At 41.9% G+C, this 20,238-nt stretch overlaps 1 protein-coding gene across 18 annotated transcripts in view; it reads left to right on the top strand.

Moving 5' to 3' along the window:
- LOC130181242 (neurexin-1a) overlaps nt 1-20,238 on the top strand; it is a 248,404-nt gene that overhangs the window by 59,642 nt on the left and 168,524 nt on the right. The window lies entirely within an intron of this gene.

Here is a 20,238-nt window from a genome sequence, read left to right as displayed (position 1 = left end):
CGACATCTTCATCAATTAGACAACACGTGCTGCGAATACTCGCGACACAAGCAAATACAGGAAATACGCCGCAAGTAGCACAGACCACAAGGGAAGTGTTTCCTTTGGGTCACAAAAATGTGATGAACCCGGCGGGGACACACGTGTTGTTCAATGCTTTGTTACTTTTGAAGTTAAAAGCATCATCTGTGCTACTTGCATGGGCGCCACTCTATTAGGTTGTGTTGTATTTGCAGCACATGTGGTCAAACTGATGAAGCTGTTTTCTGAATTTGGTTATGTTTTGTCTATCTACATGTGTTTTCTTAAGTTGCAGTGCAGTTGAGCTCGCAGGGCCACCGTAGATTCTGCATTTCACACAACATCATTATGATAACATACCTGTGGCCATCAATTTAATGTGATGGCATCAGGAAAGAAAAAAAAAAAGCTGCAATTATTTTAGCTTTATTAACGTGCTTTATCATGTAATCACCTGCAGTGCTAACCTGTCCGCCCTAATCTCAGGGTGATCCTCCTCTCCATTTCAGTCAGGACAGGCAAAGTGAGAGGCGAGCGACGAGATTTACTGCCAGCGAAATTACTGAGAAAAGCACAATTTAGTCCTGATCAGACCTCTTCATTCACTCCATGAAAATGGTTCACATAATCTGTCAGACCTGCGGCTCAGATTGAAAGGTTTCGGACAGTGATTTGCTGGTGGGTTTTGTTTAAATTTACACTGCTTTCCGGCTGCGAAGGGTTTACTGAGATGTGAAGTGTCGTCAATCACGTCAAGCGCTGTCTAGCTTTATACTTTTTGTAAAAACAAACTGAGTGAGTTATAGGAAAGGAGTTTAGGGTTTGTCCAGACCAAGCTTGCTTGACAGTTTCCAGAGACTGCTCGGGTTAAATGCATATTGGTCTAACTCATGTTAATTGAAATAACATATCTAACACCACTGTATAGACCACTGTCAATTGAATGTCAATTGAATAAAAAATAAAAATATAGCCAAGTCCCATTATGATATCAGTATTGCTGAAGGGATATGGTTTCAGCTTTCACCTTGCTTTGGCCTTGAGTGGGGACATTATTGCAGGGCAGATTATTGACAAAGTGACAAATAATCATCACAATGGGGAAAAATGAGAAAGGATTCCCATGTTGACAGTGCAATAAAATACAAATAAACCAATAATAATGTAATATTCTAATAACATATGTTTTATTGGATAAACCCTTAAAGAATTTCTAGATTTTGTTATTGGTTTATAACACGGGTGAGAGCAGGAGAGGACAGAGCCGGAGGGGTTGTGAGAGCAAAAAAAAGGGGACAACGGAAGAGAGTGTGCATGCCTGCATGTGTGTCACAAGATGCTTGTCAGTGTGACAGGACAGCTGCTGAAAAACACACCATTATGTACCAGATGAAGGTGACATTAGCCCTGCAGGGCAGCAGCAGGTGTGCATGGAAAGGAGATGAGACAATTTCTTAATTCTCTGGAGACAGATGTGAGGTGGAACAAAAGTGCTCCGCCTCTCTGTGTTTTTTTTTTCTTTTCCTTTTTTTTTTTAGATTACATAATTTGATTGAATACCATAATGTGATCGAGGAAATAGATACAGTTGGTTATAACAATTATTGTACATAATTACTTCACTCTTTTGAGTAGGTTTACCATTTCATTTTTGCCACAGTACATTTTTGTAGCAGCACATCTGTACTGCCGCTCTGTCATCTTGATCGACAGCCGACAGCAGCGGCATGCGATGTGATTATGAACTGTTCGCTCTGGAGTCTCTTTGCTCCTCTCTGGAAACAGAGTGGAGCATCACACTGAGCAAACAGCGACGGCAGCTTCTTCAGGCGCCACAGTCTGCAGGTGAGACAGCAGAGGCCAAACGGTTTGAAGTAGCAGTTCTACAGAGGGAAAAGCCACGCTTCATCAAATGAGTTCAATATAAAACAATGTTCAGTCCAAGAGGATGTCAGGCAGAGCCGTTTGATAACTTTCATTTGGTCTTTGGGATTTTTTTTTTTTTTTAGGGAGTAAGGTTATGAAACAGAAAGAAATAATTTTCTGTTTGTTACTTATAATGCTGGCTGAGTTTGGTGCTTCCTGTGCTTGGATATTCGTGTGATATTCGCCACGTTCTGATGCTTGATGTGAGAGATAAGGTGTAATAACTAAATGCTTGAAATCAATGCAGTAGGACTCATGTCTAAGATTCTCTTTCAGAGGCTCAGTGCTGTATCTGACAACAGTTTGGAAGGGAATCACAGCCAATCACAGGCTTCTGTCTCACAAAAGACTCAAATGACACACATACAGCGAAGAGTCTGTGTTCTGTCGGAGCTTTAGATTGATTTATTGTGAAAGATCCTTCAAATAGTGACAAAACCATATCTGAAGTAAACTGAAACAGATTGCATTGCATTATGTTGTTGTGTATTGCACTGAGACAGGGCTGAATTGAATCATATCAAACTGACTGCCTCAAATATATTATAGGTGCTCTGAATTATTGCCTCTATATTGAGGTGCATATTGAATCTGTCAGAGAGGGAGAGATACACAGCCCTAGGAGGGAATTTGCTTGTGGTCCAAAATCTTCCAGACAGTGCTGATGAAGATGAAAATGTTCTCACTTGCACTCTTTACTGGAGAAAAGCTGCTATAAGAAAAATATACTGCGCACAAATACGTTTCATTAAGGCACAAAGGCAAAGAAAATCAGACCCAACAACACTAAGAATGGATACATTTACTGCATGTGGTACTTCGCTCCCCTAGAAAACCACAATAAATCACTCTAATTCTTTGTTACGTTGTGACTTGTAGATGAACAGATGTTGATCCGTCTCGTCTGGCCAAAGTCCCAGCTGTTTGCAGACTGAATAAAATCCAGGTAACACTGGTTAGCATTCACAGACGTGACTCATATGCCAGATGCATGTGACTGGGAACTCTGCCTTTCTGCCTCCCTGCTAAAAAGGGTGTTTGAATCCACTCTGCTAACTTTCATTTACGGAGCTGTAATACAATTATGTATATGCAATTATAGTAACACCAAGGCATATTGTGCAGCACCATAGGCAATCACAATCATGATCTTTTTGTTACAATAGCCACCAAAGAGTAATGGTAACTGCAGGGTTCCTCTAATTTCAGGTACTTTTCTTTACCTTTTTTTTTTTTTTTTTCCCACCCGCCTCGCCTTCATCCTCTGTTAACCTCCTCTTCAGGTGTCAGTTTTACCATGCAGTGAAGTTCTTTCTTTTGCCCACTGGCATAATGAATCACATGGCATGGCACTAGTTGGCGGGGCCTTATCTCCTCTCAGCTGCCTGAGGAGCCATGTCAGATTGATGCACCAGTCACCTAGAGACTCCTTCGCTTTGTGATTAGAGCAGCCAACCGTCCACCCCAACTGTGGAGGGATTCACCAACAGGATGGATACACACTCTTTGACTCACACACACACACACACACACAAACGGACATGGACTTAAATAGCAAAGGTGATGCAGCAGTCACACAAGCTTTGTCACAGGGCTTCAGTATGTTTGTGCCCCCAGCTATGTTTCCTGATGTTAAGCCGCTCATTAAGCTCAAACCCATTCCCCTTGAACACAGCACGCTGCCAGCCATATTTTTTAATTAGTTTATTTAGCCTTCCTTGTGACTCAAGGATGAAACTGCCCTCCTCTAGCACTTGGCTATTCGTTAGTACTTTACTTAACTCTGCAGGGGCTGTAACTCTGGCAGGATTTCAAATGACACGCTACAAGTAACTACAAAGGTGACTCAGAGATTCAGACAGTAGATGGTGATGGTGAAATTGCACTGATATGGTTGCTGTGTAGTTGGACTTTTGAGTAACAAGTGGCAAAATAATTAAACATTTGATCATTTAATCATATTTGGAGCAGGCAAATGAGGCTTGAGATCTGAGTGTCTTTGCCAACCCATTAGCCTAATCATGGTACAGTATGCACAGTATTTTTCTCCCTGATATTTAATTGTCTCTTCCTCCTCAAGCCATTTCTCTTCCGTAATGGCACACTTATTTATGTGTTTCTGTCTGTTTTCCATTAACTTTTCTTGACTGTAACTTGTCAGTTATATCAGTGGGGCTCAGTGTCCTCTATTCAGGTCATGTTTGCTGCATTCTATTTATTAGTGTGATGAGTATTCTTGTGTATAACACACTAAAGAATACTAAACAGTATGCTATCCAATACTTACTGTTGCCGTTTGTGTGCACAGGATACAAACATTCATATTACGCTATTGGTGGTTGAAAGACTTAACAGGGAACCTTTCATCAGGAATTTTCATATTTTGATTCCCTGTTTCAATGGATTGTAATCATGCTGCTCTGTAATATTGACGAGTTTGTTTTATTTTTTCACAACCTTGAAAGGCTGGCATCTACCTCACATGACCAGCCGCAACCAACGAGATGAACTCTGACAAGACAGTTGAAAGAAAGGAGGATTATGTACAACATCAATGGGAAAATGTAACAATAAGAAAAGTGTTAAAGGATAGATTCACCCAAAATAGAGAGGTGCTTTTACTTTGTAAACGTGACAGTGTTTCAGACTTGTTTCAAACGTGACGGTGGCTCTCCTCCAAAGTAGTGTGATAAACAGGAATCACAGTATAACTAAGTTTGGAATGAGGACTTCCTACTTGATGCCACTTTGATTGATTGAAATCAAAAAGTCTGGTTACTAAAACCAAAGGCAATTATGGATAATACCACTGATCAAAAATAAATAGGACAATGTTAAGGATATTTTGCAGCAGCCTGCAACTGCAAAAGCAAAAAGGGCAGACTGAGGACATAGAGGTGACACTGTGATAACTTGGTTCATATCTGTGAAGGCTATACAGAGCACTGACCAAAACTGGATGACGCCAAGTTGATGCAGCAAATTATGAAATCACACTGATGCAAATTAGAATATGAGAATAAAAGTTGAAATATGTTAGATGTGCAGGATATTTAGCGGAGCTGCTGGCTGCTGGAGCCCTCTGCCTGGGACTTGTGACAGACAGTAAGGGACAGGCCAGCCAGGAGGGTGCTCCGGGTGAGTGGGCGTGCACACTCCCCCCTCCCGCCTGCCTCCTCTTCCTAGCAACACGCTGAGATGGCACTTTCCCCCACAGACTGAGGGATTGAAGGGATACAGAGTGCAAATCAGCTCCCTATCTCAGCTGGCGAGGGTTCATCTATCTGTCCATCACTCTAGACTACAAGTGATCTGCCTCTATTTATTCATAAATCCCACTCACTCTTTATTCATTGCAGCCATTTTGTTTCACAAGGTCTTTGCTGAGGCTCAGACATGCTGACACACACACACACACGCGGGCGCGCCAGTGCGCACACACACGCACACACAAACATGCACCTTTTAAGCTCCCGTATAAGATTGCATCTGGGCCGTGGCATTTTCTGAAATTATTGAACGTGCTAAGAAAGTGATGCGATGCAGACTGATGATATGAGAGGGAATTGGGAAATAAATACCAAAAAGGAATCTTCCTGAGTCTTACCAGTGCTGAAGTGCTTCCTATCATTATTCAGCAGAGGGGAAAAACAGCATGCCAATTTAAAAGCCCTGTTTATGGGCTTCCATCAAATTTATGGCTTCATTTACTATTTGCAATTGAGGTCTGTGACAAGCTATAAGGGAGCATGACCAGACGCAGGGATGTGGGGAAGCTGTCCTCTTTCTGCATCCGAATCACAGCTGTAAAAAAATGAACAGACCGCACACCGCCACGCAAAGAATTAAATTACATCATGTTGCAAATATAAATTCTTTCGTTTTTTTTTTCTCTTTCTCTTTTTAATAGACTTGCCTCAGTAAATTATAAGGACGTTACAGTTTCCAGGTGCATTTACCATATAAACACAGTGGTTGTATTTCACCCTGATGAGGTGTCATGATGGGTGATGTACTAGTATTAGATAGCCACTGGTTGCGAGGCGTGGCACATTGTTTTACAGTTCAATTTCAGCCCTCTGATATCACAGCTGTTTGTTTTAGCCACGAGAAGCATCCTCGGCCTTGTATGACAAGCGGGCATATTTTCTCAGAAATCCCTGGCCCTGCTTGATGATGTCAGCACACAGTTTGGTATGGATTACACTCTGAACTATGATACTCTTCGGTTTGGTTGCTGCTCTTTCTTCCTTTATGGTCTGCCGTTCGCTCGTGCCCTTTCTCTATCCCTCTGTCTGCCTTCATCCATCCTGTTTTTATAGCTGCCGGCCTGCCCTCCTCTCTCTGTCTCTCTCTCTCTCTCTCAGCCCTGCTAGCTGTCCTGACAGTGAGCTGTGGTCAGCAGGGCTGCTGGGATGGTCCGCATGCGAAGCTGGGAGGGGATGGAGGGAGCTGAGGCCAAGGCTAACGCAGGTGACCTTGGGGCTGAAGGCGCGGACACAGCATTCACATGGATGGAGGGGGACAGAAGGATAGAAACATCCATCACATTTTTATTAGCCCCCCCAGAGTTTTTCCATTTACATTACACTGACCAATAAGCACCAACTTTTAAACACTTTCATCATAAGGCAGAGCTTGGCCTGATTTTCAGTATTTTGCATTGCTCTCCACTGGGTTTTTTCTTTTCTTTTCCCTCTTCCCTTGTTCTCTTTACCTTCACACCAGTGGCTGAGCCTCTGCTGTGAGTAATGACGTTCCTCCCCCTGGCACAACATCATAGAGTGCATCTCTTTTCCCAGGGCCTGGGGAAAAGCTTGGGCACCCACTACCTTGTATGAATAAATTCTCTGTCAACAACATTAATCTGCACTGTAATTGGCCACCACTGCCACAGCAGCCTGTGTTTTATGAGCAGACGCACAATGGAAAGATTGACTCGCTAAAGCTGCACATTCAGTGGTGTAATCTAATGACATGGCTGTGTAAATAAGCAGTGGGGGGACACTCGCAGATAACTGCACACAGCAAAGACCACATGACATTCAGCCCGACGATATTCACAGTCTCCTGTGGAAATTGTTACCCTGTTGCATTATGCTTATGCAGTGATGGAGTTACTGTCACAGAGTGCATATTTTAAAACTTCCCAGTCTCCTTAGAAATCATGTACATTTTGGACAATTCTTCTGCACCTGATTTACATGTAATGTCTTGTGTGAGTGAAGTAGTAAGTCGTTTATCTGCAGTGGAATGGTGTACAGGTAAGGGATGGTGGATGAGTATCTGACCCATCGATTACTCAACAGCAAGTCAAAGTTTTCATTCTCAACATCTGCCGGATGGATTTCCCTCAGAGGATGCGATCTCCTGACTTTTGACGTTTGTGGTTCTGATCGAAATCTCTAAACAACTATTGGACGGATTGGCGTGAAATTCGGTTCACTGGCGCCTCTCGAGATGAATTGTAATCACAGATCCCATGACAGTGGAATGAAAGTAGTGTTTGTGGCATTATACAGGAAGTAACAAATGAGTGAACAAGGGAGTGATTTGGGACGCAGCCATGGTGTGTCGTGAACATATCAGCGCACCGACGTTAGCATTTAGCTGAAAACCGCCACCGTGCCTAAGTAAAGCCCCGCACTTCACCTCGCAAGGAGCAGACTCTTAGTCTTCTTTAATTATGCAGCACTTCCCTTAAACAAGTGTTTCAGTTGCCTTTAGTGACGGTGCCTTAACTACACTGCAGTTAAGATACAGTTTCATTTACTGCCTTAACTATACGCGTGGATATTGCGGGAATATATTAATTTAAGAAAAAAAAAATCTATTGGCCTTAAATTGGTCTTTTAAAAATTTAAGGGGTGATGGGTTACACCTCAGACGCAAGTCGAGCGTGTCTTGAGGTTCTCATCCTCTTATACAGTGGAAACTTACTTTGAGTCTCTTGTTTCAATGTTACATTTTTAGTTCAACAGTACACAAACAGAAAACTTATCTGAATGATCAATTCGATTAAAATTTCCAATTTTCTCGTACTAATATTATTATTATAACATCAACGATCTGTTTTGCGAGGGAAATTATTCAAACTTTAATGCTGTACACTCTAAAGTTGGTATCAGAAACTACACATGATGGTTTACTCTCAAGTTTTTCAATGATTCATGTAGAGAATCTGTCCATTTGTTGGACAAGATTTGATGCTTCATATTCAGATCTTCATTACTGGGAAATGTTTCTGGTCTCCACAGTTGTGGGCACAAACAGATGTACTGTAAGAGAGTAGAGTTATAATGGCAAAAATGTGTTAGACAAGCATCTCGGGGAGAAACAGTGAAATATTTATCAACCCCTTCTCTCACATTGCATGTTTGATGTTGCTGAAAGGCATTAGCATCCTTCCGGTAGACCAGCTGCTGCACTGACCGACTCTTGCCCCATATTTCAATTAATATCCTGCAGAAATGTGTCCACGAGGCCAGCTCAAAGAAAGCAGGACAATTAGATTTACAGTGAGGGATGCACTATGAATCTTTCATAAGTGCTGAAATGCACTTTTAATTCATCTTGGTCTTTTATAAAAGCCTTTTTTTACTTCAATATCCAGCTGAAAGTAAATGTTAATTACAAAAGAATGGGCTTCAGCCAGTTTGCAATCCACAGGGACATGTCTGTGGATCCCCTTCGAAATCTCCTCTCGAGTTGGCCACAATACATTGCAGACTCACTCCTTTTTTGGTGGAATGAATCAAGATAATGGGGAACCGTAGATCTAGGCTGTCAACTCTGGGGCCATATTTATGGCTTAAGAGCCATTAGACATTGGTTTGGTGTCAGTCCTGCCTGACAGACTGCCACCCTCAGGTCACAGGAGAAGGACAGTCTTAGTTTCCAAAAAAAAAAGGATCAGCAAAGAGACAACAATGAGAGCAGAGTTTCCACAAATGACTTATCGCCTCTAGCTTTGTATCCCTTGGCTCTCTAAATTTGTTAAACTGGTCGGCTATTTTAATCTCCGTAAGCATTGTTGTAAATGAGGGCAGACGTCAGTGTGGATTGCCTCTCTAACAGTGCAGAGCTGATAGCTGCTGGTGTGGGTCATTTGGATGTGAAGTCATGCCCTTCATCATGCCTGAGTGCCAACCCATCATGCCACCCCCCCCCCACTGCTACTGCTGTTTGCCTTAGGTTCCTGGAGGGAGACAGTTGTCAACACTTTCACTGTTTGTCATTGTCTGTAAGACGCAGTACCTCCGTTTTGGATGTGCGCTCATCTACATTGCCGTGCTGGCTCGGGATCAAATCCTGTGCAGAAAGTTTATTTTTTATTTTTTTGCTGTTGAAAAGCTGCTGGTATTTGTATTTTCTATCATAAGGTCTGAGCATTCCCAGCAAAGTGAGGGGGCAGTTTTCTGGCTGAAAATGTAAAAGAGAGTTTCAGCTTTTGTAGTGTCGCTTCCTCAGCGCAGGTCATCCTGCAAACTCAGGTAAAAAAAAAAATCTTCTGCTGGTTTAAAGCAGCCGTGGGTATTTTTATAATAATCAAATGACTGTTTGCAATGTGAAAGAGTTCGCTAGTAATGACAAACCCACACTGATTTGTCACCCAACTCAGTTCCCCTCGGCTCTATGGAGACCAAAAACAGAGCTCATGTTCACCGGGCGCACACAAACACAACTCCACATGAGTGCTAACATTGCTAAGCATGTGGTAATTGTATTCTAACAGGAGTTTTCACTTCCACCAACTGGACAAAAAAAACTCCATCTTTGCAAAACAAATTTAGTTTTTTTTTTGTTATTTCTGTATTTACATTTCATGTTTACTTTTACTTTTTTGTAATTCAGAGGCAGCACCAGGCTGTGTAGTAGTAATGTGAGCCTGCAGTGAATTCCAGTTAATGATCAGAGCCCATGCCACATCCAAACACTTTCTAATCCATCACTAGCCTCGGCCCAGCTCAGGCCCTGAAACTGCCACATTCCGCTCACGTGATTGAGATGTTAAATGTAAAACACTGCACACAAATCAAAGGTGAGGTTGGTGCTTTGTTCTTGAAAACCCTCCGTATTGTCGCCACAGAAATGTGGTGAGAATGCACTGCAGCTAATGTGCCTTACATACACGGGCTTATTGACAGTTAAAGCTAGTAAATAACTGACTGCATTGATTGGTTGCCACTGTATCTCATCCATCTCTGACAAGGGTCTATTGAGAAGAGATTGACTTTTCAACGTGCATCACTCACATACAATAACTACTAAAGCATTCAGTCAGATGGACCAAACAACAGATTTATCTCCATGCCAAGTAATGCTCCTTCTTTCACTTTGCCCTGCTACTTGTCTGTTTCTGTTTTTTCTTTTTTTTTTGTTTTATTTAACCCTGGCCTCCCTCCCCTCAGCCAGCTTGAGGTCCGCAGACCCTCAGGACTGGAGGCAGTCTGCAATTGCAAGTCCAGTGAGACAGAGCCAGGCAGCATCCAGGGGTTAATGCACTGTGATGGCTCTGGGTGCATGGCACTAGTATGGCTGAGTGAACATCACGTTGAAGCATAGTGAGGCTAAACACTGCCTCTCCAATGCACAGGCCACAGATTGGCCTTCTCGCATGAGAACACAAAGGAGGACACAATTGTGAGTAAACAATGCAAAAGACAGGCGGGGAGATAAGCTATTATTGTTTTGGTGCTCAGAATCACCTCTGAGCCCTGCGACTGCAGTACTTGAGCAAAGTGAACTCATTTTGTCTTCAAGGGTAGTATGGAGATAGAGGATGGTGCGACAGCGAAATGTCAGGGGGTGGTGGGTGTTAGCTGGCAGGAAACCTCCAGCAGCAGAACTCTCTGTTTGATCCCTGTGGCTCAGCTCCATCTGGCTATACGCTGACCATGTTAGTGGACAACTGCCACAGCCTAGTGGCAACACAACACTGGCTCATGTATGATAGTGGAGGATGTCTTATCTTTTAGTGAATCAGCTCTGTCTTATTAAACACATGGTGTGCCAGAATCGTCTGCCAGGGTCGTATTATGAGCTCCACATACAGCCACAGCGGATCAGGGTTGTTACTTAAAAGCCAAAAACAGCATGTGTGGTTGAGTCACTGTGTTGTATGGATATGATTAATGCAGAACGTGCAGATCAGAATGGTAACCTTTCAAATTAATTTCCTTTTCAATGAGAGTTATTATCTTGCACCGTAGCATCACAGCATTAAGCCACCTGCTGTTAAAGCAATATGGATTTGATTATGAATTACATTTAAAGGACACGGGCAATGCTAAAAATACAATGTAACAGTCACACAAGTAGAGAGAAGTCATAAGGTCTGTGAACCGACTCAGTAATGTTAGTCACATGACACAACCTAGGACAGCGGTTCCCAACCTTTTCCGACTCGTGGCCCGCAACAATACGGAAGGCCAAATAATGCCTTCTGAAAGCACTCTTTATTTTACTGACCATGACCACACATTCATCACTGAACTGAAAGCAGGGGAAGCCCAATCTTTCTTTTTTTGTTTCTCCAGGGGAGATATCACTTGTTGATTCACCATCTGTCTCTTGTCTCTTTCCTTTTAATTCTTCCTGTTGCTAACCAGCTATCCATTTTGGTGCTCCAGATTTTGCCAAGTAATCTTTTAGCGATCAGACTGAGATAGTAAACAAGTATACAGTGTGGTCAGGCAGCACAGTGGTGATGATTGTAAGTTTAATTTCTTTTTTAAACATTTCAAAATTTCAACAAAATTTTTATAATTTCACCAAAATTGTACTGTTTTACGATTGATTTCTTGGCCCACTTGCGATACCTTTACGGTCCACCAGTGGGCCCCGCCCCACAGGTTGGGAACCACTGATCTAGGATGTCTAACGTTTGTTAACATTAGCCACCCTAAGATACTGCTCATACCAGACCAAGGCTGGAGAAACAAAACCCTTGACTACACTGAAGGGTGTGTTTTATTGCTAATAAGTTCATCTTTTCATTTGTGAAATAAGGACAAATGTATTAAATCTTCTTTCAAAAGTTACATTACTTTAATATACCTTGTGCAAAGACTGTAGAATTGCTAGAGCTCTTGATTGGATCTTTGTTTGAGATGTCCTGTAATATGATTTTAATGGATGGCTTCTGGCCGTTTTCTGTGCCCATGGCGATCTGTAAATCTAGTTATCTCCCTCTGTATTCATATTCTTACCTAACTTTGAGCTTTTTTTATTCTACTATTCAAATACAGCTTAATTCTCAGCATCATCTTTGTGTATATTTGCGAAACAACCATATGTCATCACACCCTAATTTCTGAAGAAAAGTTACACAATTGCCGAAGTTGTTAAGCGATCTCCTTTGCTGGGGGTGTGCAACCTCCTGCATCCCTCGTGTTACAGACGGTGACGTGCCATGCTGATAGCCTTAATGAGCAGCGCCGAGTGCTCGCAGCCATCCCATAATGAAATTTGCTCAAGGCGGAACAGACCGGAGAGGCTTGGCAGAACATTGAGGCATATGGCGGAAACAGACGTGATTTCCATGGCAGGTGGCTGGATGCTGCAGATAGGTAAAAGGCTCATTCACCCAGGGCCATGGCCCTGATGGAGAGTGCTAGTGAAGGACTCTCCAGAAAGTAGCACACAAAACATGATCCTTTCATTTTACTGCTCTTCTCTGTCGTTTCCGCCTGAGAGCTGCCTAATCTGTACGTTTGTCAGCGTCACCAAGCATTTATGTGACATTCCAACCAAGCAGGCGGAATTATATTTTATCATTTTCTACTTCACTTATATTCTATGATGAGAAAAGCAGAATGAATATACGGAGCAGCGCACCCGTCATGATACATGTGGACCACAGTGACCGTGTTTTATATAGAGCTGGGTAGTGATATAGTTTTAGAATAAAAGGGACCTAAAATGAATAACAATCTACGCTGTCCCTTGTTTCTCTTTGTCTCGTATGTATTTCTTAAAGAAGCACATGCTGGGATCCTTGTTAGGGCTGTTTCCCCAGTCTCTGGAGCATACTTCAGAGGAACAGAAAAAAAAGCAACCCTGTTCTTTTAATTAATTCGTAAATTTCCAGGCTTTTATTGTAGAAATGGAGTCCTTCCCTTGTGAGAGACATCAGTAGCAGCATGGCAACACACACACACACACACACACAAAAATGATTTTTTTTTTTGTTGTTGTAGGATTTTGTAGGATGTGTATTTTGCATACCGCATGCATGTCAGCTTTTGTATATTTATTTGTTACAGCACAAGGAATAAAATGGAATTAGGTTATGTATGTACTGAATCATTCCTTTGTCTGTAAACTGCTGAAACAAGGAAATCCCATTAAGTCCGTAGTCTCTTCCAGGATAACACTGTATGAGCCCAAAGCAGACAAGTAAACAGGAAATACACATGCATGCAGACTTATAGCAAATATCTATTTTTGTCTTGGATCGACCGAGCCCACCAACTTCCCCCAGCCCCACTCCCACCATCCCATAATGAGCATATCACATGTACGCATGTTTTTTTAATGGTTAAATGTCTAACATGAACTACAATACTAATAAAACAAATCGTGGGAATAATGACATGCCACAATGATATTCACATTCATAGATAGTCATTTGACGAATGTAAACTATTTTTTGTGGTGTCAAATAGCGAACCGGAATTCTTGTCATGAATGATTCAACATCATTATTTTCATTACATAAGCGAGGAATAGATTTTCTTCAGAAGACTATAATATATTTCTTCACTCTCCCCCTCACTAACATTTCAATTGAGGAATTCTACAATTTGCTTCTGTTGAGATTTCATTTATTTGTTTGATTGACTGAAACCAAGCTAGAAAATTGCCACTTGGTTCTTTAGGTTGCTGCACTATTGTAAAATTCTCATGTGAAGTGTATTGTTACACGACATTAAAGTGCTATATATATGGCATTGTGAACTGTATAATAGGAGTGAAATTTACTCAAATTTTTCTCTTCTTACCACTTTACTGGAAGACATTATAGCTGTAGCTGTAGCTAAGTTATTTATAGTATCAAATACACTATTGTACAAAGGAACATGACAAAAGCAAAATCAGCACAGACAATGAACCACAGATTCTCATGGCATGTACAAGGAATTTAAGAGACTTTATGACAATCAGCGATTCTCTCGTGCAGCTTACATGTAGTTTCTCTTTCATACAAGTGAAACTCATGAGGTCCTGAACACATACACTGCCTTTCTTCATTTGACTGAGAATGAGAATTATATTGGCTTAATCTGAATGATTAGTATTCTGCTCACCATGCCATGACCGTCAGATTTTCTAGAGTTTTGTGTTTTCATTGGCACATTTCATCACAGCAGTTTATACGCTTTCAGAAGTTGTTCAGAAGATTCTCTCTGATAGCCGCCTCTGGGTCTTTCTGGGTCACTGTTCGGTAACTTACCTGACAGTGTAGGCTATAATATTCTCTAGTATAATATCTCAGTGCTGATATCTCTGGCGTGACATATTAGTCATGGACCGATTGCTTTAGAAAGATGCTTTTTAGCATGTAGCTTAAACCGTTCCCTCTTTATTTCTGTCACTGTACAGCGCTGATGACATGACGACATGTCACCGACAGATGTATTGTTAACGTTTTCTAATTGTTTTGGGTTCTCTAATACAACTACTGAATTGCTGATTATGCTAATGAGGAACAGGTGGCATTCTTCACACAGAAATGAGCGACTAACGACAACTTTCAGAGTGAAAAACAAACTAGGACAAGAATACAAAAATGTTCTTGCATCAGGCAAATTGAGAGCAGTAGAAGGAAAAGAAGAATTCCTGTTATGAATTCCTTGTTCAATGTGTCAAAAGAAAAAGAAATAGTTCCTCTGGTAGGGTGTATTTGACCTCTGATCACACACACAGATAACCACTGATAGTTCACCTCAGGCTAATCAGGTCAGAAATGCAGTTTCGGTTCAGACATATATAGATATATGCATATATGGATAAAGATGTAAAAAGTAGAGATGCAAGAGATACTTTCTCGGAAATAGGAAACAACCTGATAAAACTACAAACTTCCATCTACTTCAGCCCAGGGGACATGTGGAAATTGGACTCTGAAACATCATATCTGTGTTGGATGAGTCACTCTGATGGATGTGAACCCCCACTGATCAATTCATAGGAGTGACAGGATTGACAGCGACCAGAGAAAAGAGCTGTAACACAGTCAATACTTCTCAGGGTATTGCTGCACTCTGATGACTGCTCTCGCCAATCACATGCATTTATTCCTGTGGCACGGCTGTTGCAGCTGCCAGCAGAATGCAAAACAGAGCGGCTATGCAGACGCAAGCTACAAACCAGCTCTATTTGTCACCAGGTTGAAGGCTTAGGGGGCAAAATGCAGGATCATCTTTTTTCTATCCCTCTTTCTTTGCTGTTTTCACTCCTGATTGAGGCTGATCTTTATCAAGCTCCCGTAGCCTTGACTCCTGTCACCGTAACTGGCTACACTCCCCTCCATCACTCAGGCCTGTTGACAGCAGAGTGGCAGCTGGACAACCCATTATGAAATGACCTTGAGTCTAGTGTCAGCGGGGCCGTAGTGCTGCTGAAACAGTAACACCCCCAAAGTGAGTAATTTTCCCTCCATAGGTCAGCATCTTTGCAGACAGATAGATAAAGGTTGGGAGGGGGAGGGGGGGGTTCCTGCCATTAGCAACAGCTGAGGTGATGGGAGAGGAAGGAGTGGCGGCAATATAAGACAACCCTGTGTGTAAAAAAAAAAAAAAAAAACGTAGCGAGGACAGCAGCGTTGATGTAATTAAAGCGATGGACTGATCTGATTAAGCAGACTGCAAAACTGAGCAATAGATTAACAATAGCACAATTGCATCCTGCTTTGTATTCCCACGAAGGGCTGTTTAATTAGTCTATATATTTATTTATCCTCTTACCAGACTGGGTTTCATTAAAGCCTCGAGAGTGTGCGATTTGTTTTGAAGCCTAGCGGTAAAGCGGGGACCGTGATTCTCTATCACCTGTTAAGTGTGCAGCCTTTATTTTGAGCACAACTTTAGCGAGGTGTTTTAGCGTTTGAAGTGGTCGTGGTGACAGTGCAGATGCTCCTTTTTCTGGCGTCAGACACTCTGCTTTAACCTGTGTTTCATCTCCATTGCCACGGCGTCTTTGGTTCAGTACAAACACTTGTGCCTCTGGTTCTCCACTGCCAAGGATACCTCAGTGTGATCTCATAGCTGGGAGGCTCTCTGTGAGACACAAAGAGGAATGTATTATCTTTCCTTGCTGAAATAGCCTTTAGTCAAGCGCTGGCTTTGTAACAGGCAACTTGGGAGAGAAAGACACTGGATATGTTGATATTAAATGCATACAATAGATCCTGAGGAAATTCCTCCGTGTTTGTGGCAGCAAACTTATCCGCAGGATGTGTTTGGGACAGTTGTTACCCAGCTCAACACGAAAGTAAATAATTGGACAGCTGCTGCTTTGTGTGAACATCAGTAGATATCAAAAGCAAGAGCAACCTGAAAATGTTATAAATATAACAATGGAATTTGAAACCTTCCAAGCTTTAGCCAATGAGAACAGGAAAAAAAACAAACAAAAAAAACCCACTCTGGTCTTGGTGACCTTGCCCAGCAGCTCAGTGAGGTGATGCTGGGATTCTGTCAAGCTCCACTGTCCCGCAGCCATTTGTTCATTGGAGCAGATTTTTAAACACGCAATGATGCTGCTCAACGTGCTGTGCCGTGTTCTTTCACCACAGGGGAGTTAACACATGTAGGCTATTGGCCTATTGGCAAACCTGTGTTGAGTGACCACTAAAAATTTGACAATAAAACATACAAATAAAACACACACACACACACACAAAAAAGCTCTTTGTTCTCTTTCTTTGCCCGGGTAAGAAGGAGCGAAGGTGATGTGCCGGGAAGATTTGGTTCTCGATTCAGGATACATTTATCTCAAGTTCACTTCACTGCACCTGAAAGAACTGGTCCTGACAGACAGGCCACTTCGCCAGTGTCAGAGTATGAAAGGCATGAATGAACAATCTGATCTGATTGTGTTGACTTTGGAACTGAAAGAACAAAAGTATATATAAAAAGTGTGTGTGTGTGTGCCACTGGAAGGCATGATACTGGGAAGTTGCTACCACAGAGACCACAAAGGAAAATGTTATTTCTTTCCACAGCGGGTCTCGGTTCGTCAGTCGGACAGTGGGATTATATTTCATCACCCAACCTGTGAATTAGAAATGTCCAAAGATACTAATTACCTATTGCAAATACCATAGTATTAATGGTGTCACCTTCATTTCCACCTCAGTAATTTACATAATTTAATACCTTCGTTCACACAAGGTCTTGTGGCTCCTGAAAGGCAAATATAAGTTATTCTGACTGACTAATACTTCAGATATTTTTTTTTTTTTTTTTACAAACATTTGGCTTAACTGGTTCAGTATTTGGACCTCTCCAGTCACACTCTCATCTTGTGGGAAATGAAGGTTGTGGCAATAGCCCAGATGATGATTGCTTCCCAAATTATATGCTTTAATTATTTTTGGCAGCTCATAAAATACACCAGTAAGTCTTTCCTCCACAGCTGATTAAGCAATTTTACTTTTATTGAGGCCCGAGTGCAGCAGACATACGACGCAGCGATAAATCTTTGGTAGAAAACTTCTGGCAGAGCAAATACACATGAGTGTTTTTTTTTTTCTTCTTCTTCTTTTTTTTTTGACTGCTGCTTTCTCTGCTGATAGTGGTGAACATTTGAGAATGAAATCGACTTGAGTCACTCTGTTTGGTTTTCTCCCTCTCGGTCTCATTTTCTTTCTGTCTGTCTCGCAGAATTAAGTCATAGTGGGTTTGTTCTTTTTTTCATTTCGCAATGAATAATAATAAAGGCATTCTCTGATGGAGGTTTAAACTTATGTAATTATTCCATGACAGGAGTGTACACATGCTCTTCCTTTGTATGTTTGCATTACCATAAATGAGCTTTCCAAAGTGTTCAAATACAAGATGAAATTAAGCAAGAAAAAACAACAACAAAACAATTAGTCAAAATACTCAAACAGCAGATAATAGCAGGCGTAATTCTACCCAAGGACGTACTGAGGCTTGTGGCGTTCAATGCTTAAGTTGATATATGTATGCGTTGTCTGGGCAAAGAGGGATGAGCACTGAGGATAAGGATAAGAAAGTGTCTTTGCTGATGTGTCTGGGTGTCTGCTCACTATCAAGGATTCATGCTGTGTCAGACAGAGAGTGGATCTCAGTCGCTGAGAGCTGGGGAGAGAGACAAGAGCCGCTCTGCACAGAAATCATCCTGAGACACACTGGCGATGTAATTAGCGCATGAATTATTTCTGTGCAATGACATGCCTCAGCGCCTCTTGACTTTGCTCTTGTCTGAGGAATGTCTCCATGTATACGGCCCAAATTAGACATCTGCCAAATGCCAGTCCTTTACAGTCAGACACTGCTTTCCCTGCTCCGGTAATCAAAAAGTGGACAGTAGCCTCTGCCTGCTCTCTCACTTTCTCTTTCTCACCCTCTTTTTCTCTCTCTCTCTCGCTCTCTCTCGCTCTCTCTCACACGGCGCACACTTTAGGTCCGTGCGGGCAACCTTGACAAGGTTATATCCAAATTGAGCAGCTTGTTAAGATGCGTATGGCAAAGATTTATTGCTGCCGGCACATTTCGAACACGACCCATTCAGACAGAGAGCCCCTATCAAATGTTACTACACACCTGTTTGTGCACTTCATTGCTTTTGATAGTAAATAATATTATCATCAGGTACGATGAATTAGCGCTGATAGGTTCATTACATTTCCCATAGGAGGGAAACAAATGTTTATGGCCTCCTTGTATAATTATAAATGTATAGGTAAGTGAAGTATTAACTATATATTAATATCAAAATGCTTCTATTTTGATGAGGATATTGATCCCCCCCCACCCCCCCACATCTCCCCAAGGCTTACATTATTATCCTCTGGATTTACTCTGCAGAAATGGATTGGGCTTTGCAGATTAGTATTCAGCACATTACACTCCCTCTTCACTGTAATGCTGTTGTGATTCTGTAATGGGCTGAGAGCAAATGAGAGCCTTGCAGCTGGAAGTGTGCTGTTTAGTATGTGTATTCATACAGTGTTTGTTTGGCAGAGTGCATGGGTATTCACATGCATATTTGCCTGTCTGCGAGTGTTTGTGTTTCTTGTTTTGATGTCCTGCTAGATTTCGCTGCCTCTCGATTGGATCTCGCTATTTCAAAACTTTTTTTCTTTTTCTGAACTGGAGAGGCTTGGATACTTTTTCACCCTTTCCCTGGCTCTGTGCTTGGGATAAAAAGTGGCTTCCGTATATCATCAAGAGATTGACTACCTTGTCTCTTGCCAGCACCATTAAGTCCTCAAGATGCTGCTTTTTTTGTGTGTGTGTGTGTGTGTGTGTGTGTGTGTGTGTGGGTGAGGGTGGGGGTATTTGTTAAACCTACTCCACAGAAATGTTCTTGTTGGTGTGGGAGTGCATCAAAAGATGTAGTTTAATGGCCCAGCTGCCAACTATAAACGTCTGCCCGTTTTTATCTCACACATATATTTGATCTCAAGTATCTCCCGTAGTTTTAAACAAAAAGCCTTCTCCACTTCCTCATCACCATTTATTCTATTTCGGCTGCAGAAATCTGTGATTGTGATATTGTGATTCATGAGGACACATCATGTTCTGCATAATTGTGTTTTCAATGCTATGAAATTTCTTAAGAGCATCACATGGAGAGAAAATGAGATGTTATTGCAGGGTGGTTGGCTTGAATAAGATGAAGTATTTTCTCCAACATGCAGATGAATGTGGCGAGGGAGTCTGCACGCAACACCTTGCTTCGCGAGCTGTTCGATTTTCTGCTACGGGGAAATTGCAGTGTGTGGTGTGGACGCTGAAGGAGTCAGTGGAATTTCATCATGTTCATGTTCAGTAGATCAAATTCCTCAGTGCGTTTCTTTGTTTCTGCATCAGTTCCACTGGCTATTGTATGTTTGTTTTCCTGCGTGTGTGAAAGTGCGCACAGGTGTGTTTTTTTTTTCTTTTTTTCTTCATGCATCATCAACGGTGTGATGCCATTTACAGCCGTGGATGAGGTGGTTTCGTTTCCCCTTGGGAGCTGATGCCAGAGGAGGGTTGCAGCTGATTTTGACACAGCCAATTAGAGTGAGCAGACATGGACTGTGTGTGATCTGGC

This window comes from Seriola aureovittata, chromosome 14, assembly GCF_021018895.1.
Source record: "Seriola aureovittata isolate HTS-2021-v1 ecotype China chromosome 14, ASM2101889v1, whole genome shotgun sequence".
NCBI lineage: Eukaryota > Metazoa > Chordata > Actinopteri > Carangiformes > Carangidae > Seriola > Seriola aureovittata.
Note: the sequence above shows the minus strand (reverse complement) of the source record. Positions and strands in the feature narration are given on the sequence as shown.